We start from the raw sequence: 13413 nt of genomic DNA on the forward strand, positions 1-13413 counted from the left end.
CACCTGGGTGACCAGTTGCATAAATCCGATGCAGCAAAGCTATTTTACTGTAACTCTCGAAGCTTCCTACTGAGAAAGTTAAGCGGAAATTTCGTCGCAAATCTGAAGCTTAGTCTCCAAGCCTACATATCTGGAAGTTCAGCAGTGGTACCAAGCAACATCAACTGGTGTACCAGTACCTTATATCCGAAACAACAAAGCAAGTTTACTGTAACACTCGACGCTTCCTAGTGAGAATGTAACAGAGAAATTTGGTCTTAATTCAGAACTTTAGTGTCCAAGACTACTTATCTGCAAGGTCAGCAGTGGAACCATGGAGCATCACCTGGTGGACCAGTAGCGTAAATCCGATGCACCAAAGCCAGTTCACTAAAACTCTCGAAGCTTCCTAGTCAGAATGTAACCCAGAAATATCGTCGCAATTCAGAACCTTAGACTCCATGCCTACTTATCTGTAAGGTCAGCAGTGGAACCGTAGAGCATTACCTGGTGGACCAGTAGCTTAAACCCGATTTACCAAAGCAAGTTTACTGTAACTCCCAAAGCTTCCTAGTAAGAATATAACCGAGAAATATCGACGCAATTTAGAAGTTTAGTCTCCAAGACTACTTATCTGCAAGGTCAGCTGTGGAACCATTATGCATAGCCTGGAGGACCAGAAGCGTAAATCCGATGCACCAAAGCCAGTTTACTAAAAATCTCGAAGCTTCCTAGTTAGAATTTAACCCAGAAATTTCGTCGCAATTCAGAACCTTAGTCTCCAGGCCTACTTATCTGTAAGGTCAGCAGTGGAACCGTAGAGCATTACCTGGTGGACCAGTAGCTTAAACGCGATGCACCAAATCAAGTTTACTATAACTCTCAAAAATTCCTAGTAAGAATATAACCCAGAAATTTCGACGCAATTTTGAAGTTTAGTCTCCAAGCCTACTTATCTGCAACATCAGTAGTGGAACCATGGAGCACCACCTGGTGGACCAGTAGCTCAAATCAGATGCACTACAGCAAGTTAACTGTAACTCTTGAAGCTTCCTAGTGAGAATATATCCCAGAAAATTTGATGTTATTCAGATCTTTAGTCTAAAAGCCTACATAAATGCAAGGTCAGCAATGAAACAATGGAGCATCAACTGGTGGTCCTATAGCTTAAATCCGATGCACCAAAGCAAGTTTACTATAGCTCTCGATGCTTCCTAGTGAGAATGTAACCCAGAAATTTCGTCGCAATTTAGAACATAAGTGTCCAAGACTACTTTAATGCAAGATGAGCAGATGAACCATGGAGCATCACCTGGTGCAGCATTAGCTTAAATTCGATGCACCAAAGCTCGTTTACTCTAAATCTCGAAGTTTGCCACTGAGAACGTAAACCCGACTCTTCGACGCAATTCAGAACTTTAGTTTCCAGGCCTACTTATCTGCATGGTCAGCAGTGGAACCATGGAGAATCAACATTTGGACCAGTGGCTTAAATCCGATGCACCAGTGTTAGTTTACTGTATGTCTCGAAGCTTTCTAGTGGGAATGTAACCCAGAAATTTTGTCGAAATTTAGAACTATAGACTCCAAGCCTACTTATCTGCAGGGTGAGCAGTGTAACCACGTTGGATCACCTGGTGTACCATTAGTCTAAATCCGATGCAGCAAAGCAAGTATACTGTAACTCTCGAAGGTTCCTAGAGAAAATAAAACCCAGAAATTTCGTCGCAATTCTGAACTTTAGTCTCCAAGCCTACTTATTTGCAAGGTCAGCAGTGGATATATGGAGCATCACCTGGTGGACCAGTAGCTTAAATCCGATGCACCAAAGCAGTTTTTCTGTAGCTCTCGGAGCTTCCTAGTGTGAATGTAACCCAGAAATTTCGTCGTAATTAAGATCTTTACTCTCCAAACCTACTAATCTGCAAGATCAGCAGTGGAACCATAGCGCATCAACTGGTCGACAAGTAGCTTGAATCCGATGCACCAAAGCACTTTTATTGCAACTCTTGAATCTTCCTAGTGAGAATATAACTCAGAGATTTCGTTTCAATTCAGAACTTTATTCTCCAAGCCTACTTATTTGAGAGATCATCAGTGGTATATATGGTGCATTCCCTGGTGGACCAGTAGCTTAAATCCGATGCAACAAAGCAAGGTTACTGTAACTCTCGACGCTTACTAGTGAGAAAGTAATCCAGAAATTAAGTAGCAATTCAGAACTTTTGTCTTTAAGCCTACTTAAATGCAAGGTCAGATGTGGAGCCATGGAGCATCATCTGGTGCACCAGTCGCTTAAATCCGATGCACCAAAGCAAGTTTACTGATGCTCTCGAAGTTTCATACTGACAATGTCAATCAGAAATTTCGTCACAGTTCATAACATTAATCTCCAAGCTTACTTATCTGCAAGAAAAGCATTGGAACCTAGGTGCATTACCTGGTGGACCAGTACCTTAAATCCGATGCACCAAAGCAAGATTACTGTAACTGTTGAAGCTTCCTAGTGAGAATATAACTCACAAAATTCGTGGCATTTCAGAACTTTAGTCTCCATGCCTACTTACATGCAAGGTCAGCAGTGGAACCATGGAACATCACATGGTGGACCAGTAGCTTGAATCCGATTCTGCAAAGCAAGTTTACAGTAGCTCTCGATGCTTCCTAGTGAGAATAAAACCCAGATATTTCGTCGCAATTCAGAATGTTAGTCTCCAAGCCTAACTATCTGCAATGTCAGTAGTGGAACCGTGGAGCATCACCTGGTGGACCAGTAGCGTAAATCCGATGCACCAAAGCTAGTTTACTAAGACTCCCGAAGTTTCCTAGTGAGAATGTAACCCAGAAATTTCGTCGCAATTCAGAGCTTTAGTCTCCAAGCCTACTTATCTACAAGGTCAGCAGAGGAACCATTGAGCATTACCTCGTGGACCAGTAGCTTAAATCCGATAGACCAAACCAAGTTTACTGTAACTCTCGAAGCCTCCTAGTTAGAATATAACCCAGACATTTCATCGCAATTCTGAAATTTAGTATCCAAGCCTACATATCTGCAAGTTCAGCAGTCGATATATGGAGCATCACCTGGTGGACCAGTAGCTTAAATCCGATGCTCCAAAGCAAGTTTACTGTAACTTTCGAAGCTTCCTAGTGAAATTTAGCCCACAAATTTCGTCGCAATTTAGAACTTTAGTGACCAAGCCTACTAACCTAAAATGTTAGCAGTGGAACCATGGAGCGTCAGCTGGTGGACCAGTAACTTAAAACCGATGCACCACTCGAAGCTTCCTGGTGAGAATATAGTCCAGAAATCTGAGGCGCTTTCGCTTACATCCGATTCACCAAAGCAAGTTAACTGTAACTCTGGAAGCTTCCTAGTGAGACTGTAACCCAGAAATTTCCTGGCAATACAGAGCTTTAGTCTACAATCCCACTTATCTGCAAGAAGCATGGTGCATCACCTGGTGGAATAGTAGCTTAAATCCGATGGACCAAAGCAAGTTTACTGTAACTCTTGAAGCTTCCTAGTTAGAATATAACCCAGAAATTTCATCGCAATTCAGAACTTTAGTCTTCAAGCCTACTTAAATACAAGGTCAGCAGTGGATACATGGAGCATCACTTGGTGGTCCAATAGCTTAAATCCAATGCACCAAAGCAATTTTACCATAGCTCTCGATGTTTCCTAGTGAGAATGTGACCCAGAAATTTCGTCGCACTTTAGAACACAACTCTGGAAGACTACTTAAATTCCAGGTCAGCAGTGGAACCATGGAGAATCACCTGGTTCACCATTAGCATAAATCCGATGCAACAAAACAAGTTTACTGTAACTCTAGAAGCTTCCTACCGAGAATGTATACAAAAAATTTCATCGCAATCCAGAACTTTAGTCTTCAAGCCTACTTATCTGCAAGGTCAACAGTGGAACCATGGAGCATCACCTGGTGCACAAGTAGCTTAAATCCGTTACACCAAAGCAGATTTACTGAAACTCTCGAATCTCCCTACTGAGAATGTAAAAGCGAAATTTGGTCGCAATTCAGAACTTTCGTCTCCATACCTACTTATCTGAAATGGTCAGCAGTGGAAACATGGAGCATCGCCTGGTTTAAAAGTAGTTGAATTCCGATGCACCAAAACAAGTTCACTGTAACTCTTGAGCCTCCTACTGAGAATGTAAACCCGAAATTTGGTCTCAATTAAGAACTATAGTCTCCAAGCCTAATTATCTGCAAGGTCAACAGTAAATCCATGAAATGTCATCTTGTGGACCAGTAGCTTAAATCCGATGCACCAAAGCAAGTTTACTGTAGCTCTCGAAGCTTCCTAGGTAGAATATAACCCAAAAATTTCGTCGAAATTCAGAACTTTAGTGTAAAAGCCTCCTTACCTCCAAGGTTAGCAGTGGAACCATGGAGCGTCACCTGGTGGACCAGTAACTTAAATCCGATGCACCAATACAAGTTAACTGTAGCTTTCGACGCTTCCTAGTGAGAATATAAGCCAAAAATTTCATCGCTATTCTGAAATTTATTCTCCAAGCCTACGTATCTGCAACGTCAGAAATGGAAACATGGAGCATCACCTGGTGGACCAGTAGCTTAAATCCGATGCACCAAAGCAAGTTTACTGTAACTTTCCAAGCTTCCTAGTGAGAATATAACCCAAAAATTTCGTCGCAATTCAGAACTTTTGTGTCCAAACCTCCTTAACTCCATGGTTAGCAGTGGAACCATGGAGCGTCACCTGTTGGACCAGTAACGTGAATCCGATGCTCCAATGCAAGTTTACTGTTTCTCTCGGAGCTTCCCAGTGTGAATATCACCCAGAAATTTCATCGCAATTCTGAAATTTATTCTCCAAGACTGCGTGTCTTCAAGGTTGCAATGGAAACGTGGAGAATAACCTGGTGGACCAGTACCTTAAATCCGATGCACTCAAGCAAGTTTACTGTAACTCTCGAGCTTCCTACTGAGAATGTAAACCCGAAATTTGGTCTCAATTCAGAATTTTAGTCTCCAAGCCTACTTATCTGCAAGGTCAGCAGAGGAACCATTGAGTATTACCTGGTGGACCAATAGCGTAAATCCAATGCACGAATGCAAGTTTACTGTAACACTCGAAACTTTCTAGTGAGAATATAATCTATAAATCTTGTGGTGCTTTCTCTTACATCCAATACAACGAAGCAAGTTTACTGTAAATCTGTAAGCTTCCTGGTGAGAATGTAACCCAGAAATTTCCTGGCAATTCAGAACTTTAGTCTCCAATCCCACTTATCTGCAAGTGCAGCAGTGGAACCATGGAGCATCACCTGGGTGACCAGTAGCATAAATCCGATGCAGCAAAGCTACTTTACTGTAACTCTCGAAGCTTCCTACTGAGAAAGTTAAGCCGAAATTTCGTCGCAATTCAGAAGCTTAGTCTCCAAGCCTACCTATCTGGAAGGTCAGCAGTGGTACTAAGCAACATCAACTGGTGTACCAGTACCTTATATCCGAAACAACAAAGCAAGTTTACTGTAACACTCGACGTTTCCTAGTGAGAATGTAACAGAGAAATTTGGTCTCAATTCAGAACATTAGTCTCCAAGCCTACTTATCTGCAAGAACAGCAGTGGAACCATTGAGCATTACCTGGTGGACCAGTAGCTTAAATCCGGTGCACCAAAGCAAGTTTACTGTAACTCTCGGAGCTTCCTATTGAGATTACAACCCAGAAATATCGTCGCAATTCAGGACTAAAGGCTCAAAGCCTACTTATCTGCAAGGTCAGCAGTCGAACAATGGAACATCATCTGGTGGACCAGTAGCTTAAATCCGATGCAACAAAGCTAGTTTCGTGTGACACTCTAAACTTCCTAGTGAGAGTATATAAAACAAATTTCGTCGCAATTCAGAATTTTAGTCTCCAAGGATACTTATCTGCAAGGACCGCAGTGGATATATGGAGCAATACCTGGTGAACCAGTAGCTTAAATCCGATGCACCAAAGCAAGTTCACTTTAGCTCTCGAAGCTTCCGAGTGAGTATGTAACCCAGAAATTTCGTCGCAATTCAGAACTTTAGTCTCCACGCCTACTTATCTGCGAGGTCAGCAGTGAAACTGTAGAGCATCACGTGGTGGACCAGTAGCTTAAACCCGATGCACCAAAGTAAGTTAACTGTAACTCTCGAAGCTTGATACTGGGAATATAACACAGAAATTTCGTCGTAATTCAGAACTTTAGTCTCCAAGCCTACTTAAGTGCAAGGTTAGCAGTTTAACCATGGAGCATCACCTGGTGGACAATTAGCTGAAATCCAATGCACCAAAGCAAGTTTACTGTAACTCTGTAAGCTTCCTAGTAAGAATGTAACCCAGAAATTTCCTGGCAATTCAGAACTTTAGTCTCCAATCCCACTTATCTGCAAGTGCAGCAGTGGAACCATGGAGCATCACCTGGGTGACCAGTAGCATAAATCCGATGCAGCAAAGCTACTTTACTGTAACTCTCGAAGCTTCCTACTGAGAAAGTTAAGCCGAAATTTCGTCGCAATTCAGAAGCTTAGTCTCCAAGCCCACATATCTGGAAGGTCAGCAGTGGTACCAAGCAACATCAACTGGTGTAATAGTACGTTATATCCGAAACAACAATGCAAGTTTACTGTAACACTCGACGCTTCCTAGTGAGAATGTAACAGAGAAATTTGGTCTCAATTCAGAACATTAGTCTCCAAGCCTACTTATCTGCAAGAACAGCAGTGGAACCATTGAGCATTACCTGGTGGACCAGTAGCTTAAATCCGGTGCACCAAAGCAAGTTTACTGTAACTCTCGGAGCTTCCTATTGAGATTACAACCCAGAAATATCGTCGCAATTCAGGACTAAAGGCTCAAAGCCTACTTATCTGCAAGGTCAGCAGTCGAACAATGGAACATCATCTGGTGGACCAGTAGCTTAAATCCGATGCAACAAAGCTAGTTTCGTGTGACACTCTAAACTTCCTAGTGAGAGTATATAAAACAAATTTCGTCGCAATTCAGAATTTTAGTCTCCAAGGATACTTATCTGCAAGGACCGCAGTGGATATATGGAGCAATACCTGGTGAACCAGTAGCTTAAATCCGATGCACCAAAGCAAGTTCACTTTAGCTCTCGAAGCTTCCGAGTGAGTATGTAACACAGAAATTTCGTCGCAATTCAGAACTTTAGTCTCCACGCCTACTTATCTGCGAGGTCAGCAGTGAAACTGTAGAGCATCACGTGGTGGACCAGTAGCTTAAACCCGATGCACCAAAGTAAGTTAACTGTAACTCTCGAAGCTTGATACTGGGAATATAACACAGAAATTTCGTCGTAATTCAGAACTTTAGTCTCCAAGCCTACTTACCTGCAAGGTCAGCACTAAAACCATGGAACGTCACGTGGTGGACCAGTTACTAAAATCCGATGCACCAAAGCAAGTTTAATGCAACACTCGATGCTTCCCAGTGAGAAAATAATCCAGAAATTTCGTCGCAATGCAGAACTTTAGTCTCCAACCCTACTTAAATGCAAGGTCAGCAGTGGAACCATGGAGCATCGCTTGTGCACCAGCAGCTTAATTCCGATGCACCAAAGCAAACTTACTGTATCCATCGAAGCTTCCTACTGAGTATGTAAACCCGAAATTTCGTCGCAAATCGGAACATTAGTCTCCAAACCTACTTATCTGCAAGGTCAGCAGTGCAACCATGGAGCAACACCTGGTGGAGCAGTAGCGCAAATCCAATGCTCCAAAGCCAGTTTACTAAAACTATCGAAGCTTCCTAGTGAGAATGTAACCCAGAAATTTTGTCACAATTCAGAACTTTAGTCTCTAAGCCTACACATCTGCAAGGTCAACAGTGGAACCATGGAGCAGCACCTGGTGAAGCAGTTGCTGGAATCCGTAGCACCAAAGCAAGAGCTTAAATCCGATGCACCAAAGCAAGTTTACTGTAACTATCGAAGCTTCCTAGTGAGAATGTAACCCAGAAATTTCGTCACAATTCAGAACTTTAGTCTCTAAGCCTACTTATCTGCAAGGTCAACAGTGGAACAATGGGGCAGCACCTAGTGAACCAGTAGCTGGATTCCGTAGCACCAAAGCAAGTTTACTGTAACTTTCGTAGCTTCCTAGTAAGAAAATAACCCAGAAATTTCGTTCCAATTCAGAACTTTAGTATCCATGCCAACTTAAATGCAAGGTCAGCAGTTAAACCATGAAGCATCACCTGGTGGTCCAATAGCTGAAATCCGATACAACAAAGTAAGTTTACTATAGCTCTCGAAGCTTCCTACTGAGAAAGTAACCCAGAAATTTCGATGCAAATTAGAACGTAAGTCTCCAAGCCTACGTTAATGCAAGGTTAGCAGTGGAACCATGGAGCATCACCTGGTGCACCAGTAGCTTAAATCCGATGCACCAAAGCAAGTTTACTGTAACTCTCGAAGCTTCCTACTGAGAAGGTAGTCCAGATATTTCGTCACAATTCAGAACTTTAGTATCCAGGCCTACTTGTCAGCAGGATGGGCAGTTGAACCACGATGGATCACCTGGAGGACCAGTAGCTTAAATCTGATGCACCAAAGCAAGATTACAGTAACTCTCGAAGCTTCCTAGTGAGAATATAACCCAGAAATATCTTCGCAATTTGGAAATTTAGTCTGCAAGCAAACATATCCGCAACGTCAGCAGTGGAACCATGGGGCAAACCCTGGTGGACCCGTAGCTTATATCCGATGTACCAAAGCAAGTTCACTGTATCTCTCAAAGCTTCCTAATAGGAATATAACCCAGAAATATCAACGCAATTCAGAACTTTAGTCTCCAAGCCTGTTTATCTGCAAGTTCAGCAGTGGAACCGTAGAACATTACCGGATGGACCAGCAGCTTAAACCCGATGCACCAAAAGCAAGTTTACTGTAACTATCGAAGCTTCCTAGTGAGAATGTAACCCAGAAATTTCGTCGCAATTCAGAACTTTAGTGTCCTAGCCTACTTATCTGCAACGTCAGCTGTGGAACCATGGAGCATTGTCTGGTGGACCAGTAGCTTAAATCCGATGCACCAAGGAAACTTTACTGTAACTCTCAAAATTTCCTAGTGAGAATATATTAGAGAAATTTTTTCGCAATTCAGAACTTTAGTCTCCAAGATTACTTATCTGCAAGATCAGCAGTGGATATGTGGAGCATCAACTAGTGAATCAGTAGCTTAAATCCGTTGCACCAAAGCAAGTTGACTGTAGCTCTCGGCGTTTCCTAGTGAGAATGTAACCCAGAGGGTTCGCCGCAATTTAGAACATAAGTCACCAAGAATACATAACTGCAACTTCAGCAGTGGAACCATGGAGCATCGCCTGGTGCACCAAAAGCTCAAATCCGATGCACCAAAACAAGTTTACTGTAACTCTCAAAACTTTCTATTAAGAATTTATTAGAAAAATTTCGTCGCAATTCTGAATTTTAGTCTTCACGCATACTTATCTGCAAAGTCAGCAGTGGATATGTGGAGCATCACCTGGTGGACCAGTAGCTCAAATCCGATGCACCAAAGCAAGTTTACTGTAGCTCTCGAAGCTTCCTAGTGAGATTATAACCCAGAAAATTCGTCGCAATTCAGAGCTTTAGTGTGCAAGCCTACTTATCTGCAAAGTCAGCTGTGGAACCATTGAGCATCACCTAGTGTACGAGTAGCGTAATTTCGATGCACCAAAGCCAGTTTACGAAAACTCTCGAAGCTTCCTAGTGACAATGTAACCCACACATTTCGTCGCAATTCAGAACTTAAGTCCCCAAGCCTACGTATCAGCAAGGTCAGCAGTGGAACCATGGAGCTTCAATTGGTAGACTAGTGGCTTAAACTCGATGCATCAAAGCAAGTTTACTGTAACTCTCGAACCTTCCTAGTGAGAATGTAACCCAGAAATTTTTGTCACAATTCAGAAATTTAGTCTCCAAGCCTACTTATCTGGAAAGTCAGCAGTGGATATGTGTAGCATCACCTGGTGGACCAGTAGCTTGAATCATATCCACCATAGCAATTTTACTGTAACTCTCGAAGCTTCCTAGTGAGAATACACACCAGTAATTTCGTCGCAATTCAGAAATTTATTCTCCAAGCCTACTTATCTGCAAGGTCAGCAGTGGAACCATGGAGCTTCACCTGGTGGACCAGTATCTTTATTCAGATGCACCAAAGCCAGTTTTCTTAAACTCTCTAAGCCTCCTAGTGGGAATACATTCGAGAAATTACGTCGCAATACAGAACTTTAGTCTCCAAGTCTACTTATCTGCAATGTCAGCATGGGATCCATGGAGCATCACCTGGTGGACCAGTAGCTTAATTCCGATGCACCAAAGTATGTTTACTGTAACTCTCGAAGCTTCCTAGTGAGAATATAACCCAGAAATTTCGACACAATTGTGAACTTTAGTCGCCAAGCCTACTTATGTGCAAGCGCAGCAGTGGAACCATGGAGCTTCACCTGGTGGACCAGTAGCTTATATCCGATGCACCAAAGCAAGTTCACTGTAGCACACGAAACTTGCTACTGAGAATGTAACCCAGAAATTTCGTCGCAATTCAGAACATTAGGCTCCAAGCCTACTTATCTGTAAGGTCAGCAGTGGAACCGTAGAGCATTACCTGGTGGACCAGTAGCTTAAACCCGATTCACCAAAGCAAGTTTACTGTAACTCTCAAAGCATCCTAGTAAGAATATAACCCAGGAATGTCAACGCAATTTAGAAGTTTAGTCTCCAGGCCTACTTATCTGCAAGGTCAGCTGTGGAACCATGGAGCTTAACCTGGTGGACCAGAAGCGTAAATCCGATGCACCAAAGCCAGTTTACTAAAAATCTCGAAGCTTCCTTGTGAGAATGTAACCCAGAAATTTCCTGGCAAGTCAGAACTTTAGTCTCCAATACCACTTATCTGCAAGAACAGCTGTCGAAACATTGGTGCATCACCTGGTGGACCAGTAGCTTAAATCCGATGCACCAAAGCAAGTTTACTGTAACTCTCAAAGGTTAATAGTAAGAATATAACCCAGAAATTTCGACGCCATTTTGAAGTTTAGTCTCCCAGACTACTTATATGCAACATCAGCAGTGGAACCATGGAGCATCACCTGGTGGACCAGTAGCTCAAATACGATGCACCAAAGGAAGTTCACTGTAGCATTCGAATCTTCCTAGTGAGAATGTAACCCAGAAATTTCGTCGCAATTCAGAACATTGGTCTCCAAACCTACTTGTCTGGAAAGTCAGCAGTGGATATGTGGAGCATCACCTGGTCGACCAGTAGCTTTATTCCGATGCACCAAAGCCAGTTTACTTTAACTCTCTAAGCCTCCTAGTGGGAATACATTCGACAAATTACATCGCAATACAGAACTTTAGTCTCCAAGTCTACTTATCTGCAAGGTCAGCAGGGGAACCATAGAGCATCACCTGTTGGACCGCTACCTTCAATCCGGTGCTCCAAAGGAAGTTTACTGTATCTCAAAGCTTCCTAGTGAGAATATAACCCAGAAATTTCGTCGCAATTTAGAACTTTAGCCTTCAAGCCTACTTAAAAACAAGGTCAGCAGTGGAATCATAGAGAATAACCTGGTGGTCCAATAGCTTAAATACGATGCACCAAAGCAAGTTTACTATAGCTCTCGAAGCTTCCTAGTGAGAAAGTAACCCAGAAAATTTTTCGCCATTCAGAACATAAATCTCCAAACTTACTTATCTGCAAGGTCAGCAGTGGAACCGTGGACCATCACCCGGTGGACGAGAAAGTTAAATCCTATGCACCAAAGGAAGTTTACTGTAACTCTCGAAGCTTCCTAGTGAGATTATACCCCAGAAAATTCGTCGCAATTCAGCGCTTTAGTGTGCAAGTCTACTTATCTGCAAAGTGAGCTGTGGAACCATTGAGCATTACCTGGTGTACGAGTAGCGTAATTTCGATGCACCAAATCCAGTTTACGAAAACTCTCGAAGCTTCCTAGTGGGAATGTAACAAAGACATATCGTCCCAATTTGGAACTTTAGTCTCCAAGCATACTAATCTGCAACGTCAGCAGTGAAACCTTGGAGCATATCCTGGTGGGCCAGTAGCTTATATCCGATGCACCAAAGCAAGTTCACTGTAGCACTCGAAACTTCCTAGTGAGAATGTAACCCAGAAATTTGGTCGCAATTCAGAACCTTAGTCTCCAAGCCTACTTATCTGTAAGGTCAGCAGTGGAACCTTAGTGCATTACCTGGTGGACCAGTAGCTTAAACCCGATGCACCAAAGCAAGTTTATTGTAACTCTCAAAGGTTCCTAGTAAGAATATAACCCAGAAATTTCGACGCAGTTTTGAAGTTTAGTCTCCAAGCCTACTTATCTGCAACATCAGCAGTGGAACCATGGAGCATCACCTGGTGGACCAGTAGCTCGAATCCGATGCACCAAAGAAAGTTTCCTGTAGCATTAGAATCTTCCTAGTGAGAATGTAACCCAGAAATTTCCTCGCAATTCATAACTTTAGTCTCCAAGCCTGCTTATTTGCAAGGTCAGCAGTGGAACCGTAGAACATTACCGGAAGGACCAGTAGCTCTAATCCGAAGCACCAAAGCAAGTTTACTCTAACTCTTGAAACTTGCTCGTGACAATATAACAGAGAAATTTCGTCGCAATTCAGAACATTAGTCTCCAAACCAACTTATCTGCAGGGTCAGCAGTGGAACCATGGAGCATCACCTGGTGGACCGGTAGCGCAAATCCAAAGCTCCAACGCCAGTTTACTTAAAATCTCGAATCTTCCTAGTGAAAATGTAACCCAGACATTACGTCGCAGTTCAGAACTTTAGTCCCGAAGCCTACTTATCTGCAAGGTCAGCAGTGGAAACATGGAGCATGACCTGGTGGACCAGTCGCTTAAATCCGATGCCCCAAAGCAAGTTTACTGTTACTCTCGAAGCTTCCTTGTGAGAATATAACATAGAAATTTCGTCGCAATTCAGAACTTTAGTGTGAAAGCCTACTTATCGCAAGGTCGCAAGTGGAACCATGGAACATCACCTGGTGGACAAGAATATTAAATCCGATGCACCAAAGCAAGTTTACTGTAACTCTCCAAACTTCCTAGTGAGAATGTATTAAAGAAAATTCGTCGCAGTTCAGAACTTTTGTCTCCAAGCCTACTTAGCTGCAAGGTAAGCTGTGGAAATATAGAGCACCTGGTGTTCCAGTACCTTAAACCCGATGCACCAAAGCAAGTTTACTGTAACTCTCCAAGCTTCCTAGTGAGAATGTAACCCAGAAATTTCGTCGCAATTCAGAACTTTAGTTTCCAAGCCTACTGATCTGCAACGTCAGCAGTGGAACCATGGAGCATCACCTGCTGGACCAGTAGCTTAAATCCGATGCACGAAAGCAAATTTA

Source organism: Schistocerca gregaria, chromosome 2 (assembly GCF_023897955.1).
Source record: "Schistocerca gregaria isolate iqSchGreg1 chromosome 2, iqSchGreg1.2, whole genome shotgun sequence".
Lineage (NCBI taxonomy): Eukaryota > Metazoa > Arthropoda > Insecta > Orthoptera > Acrididae > Schistocerca > Schistocerca gregaria.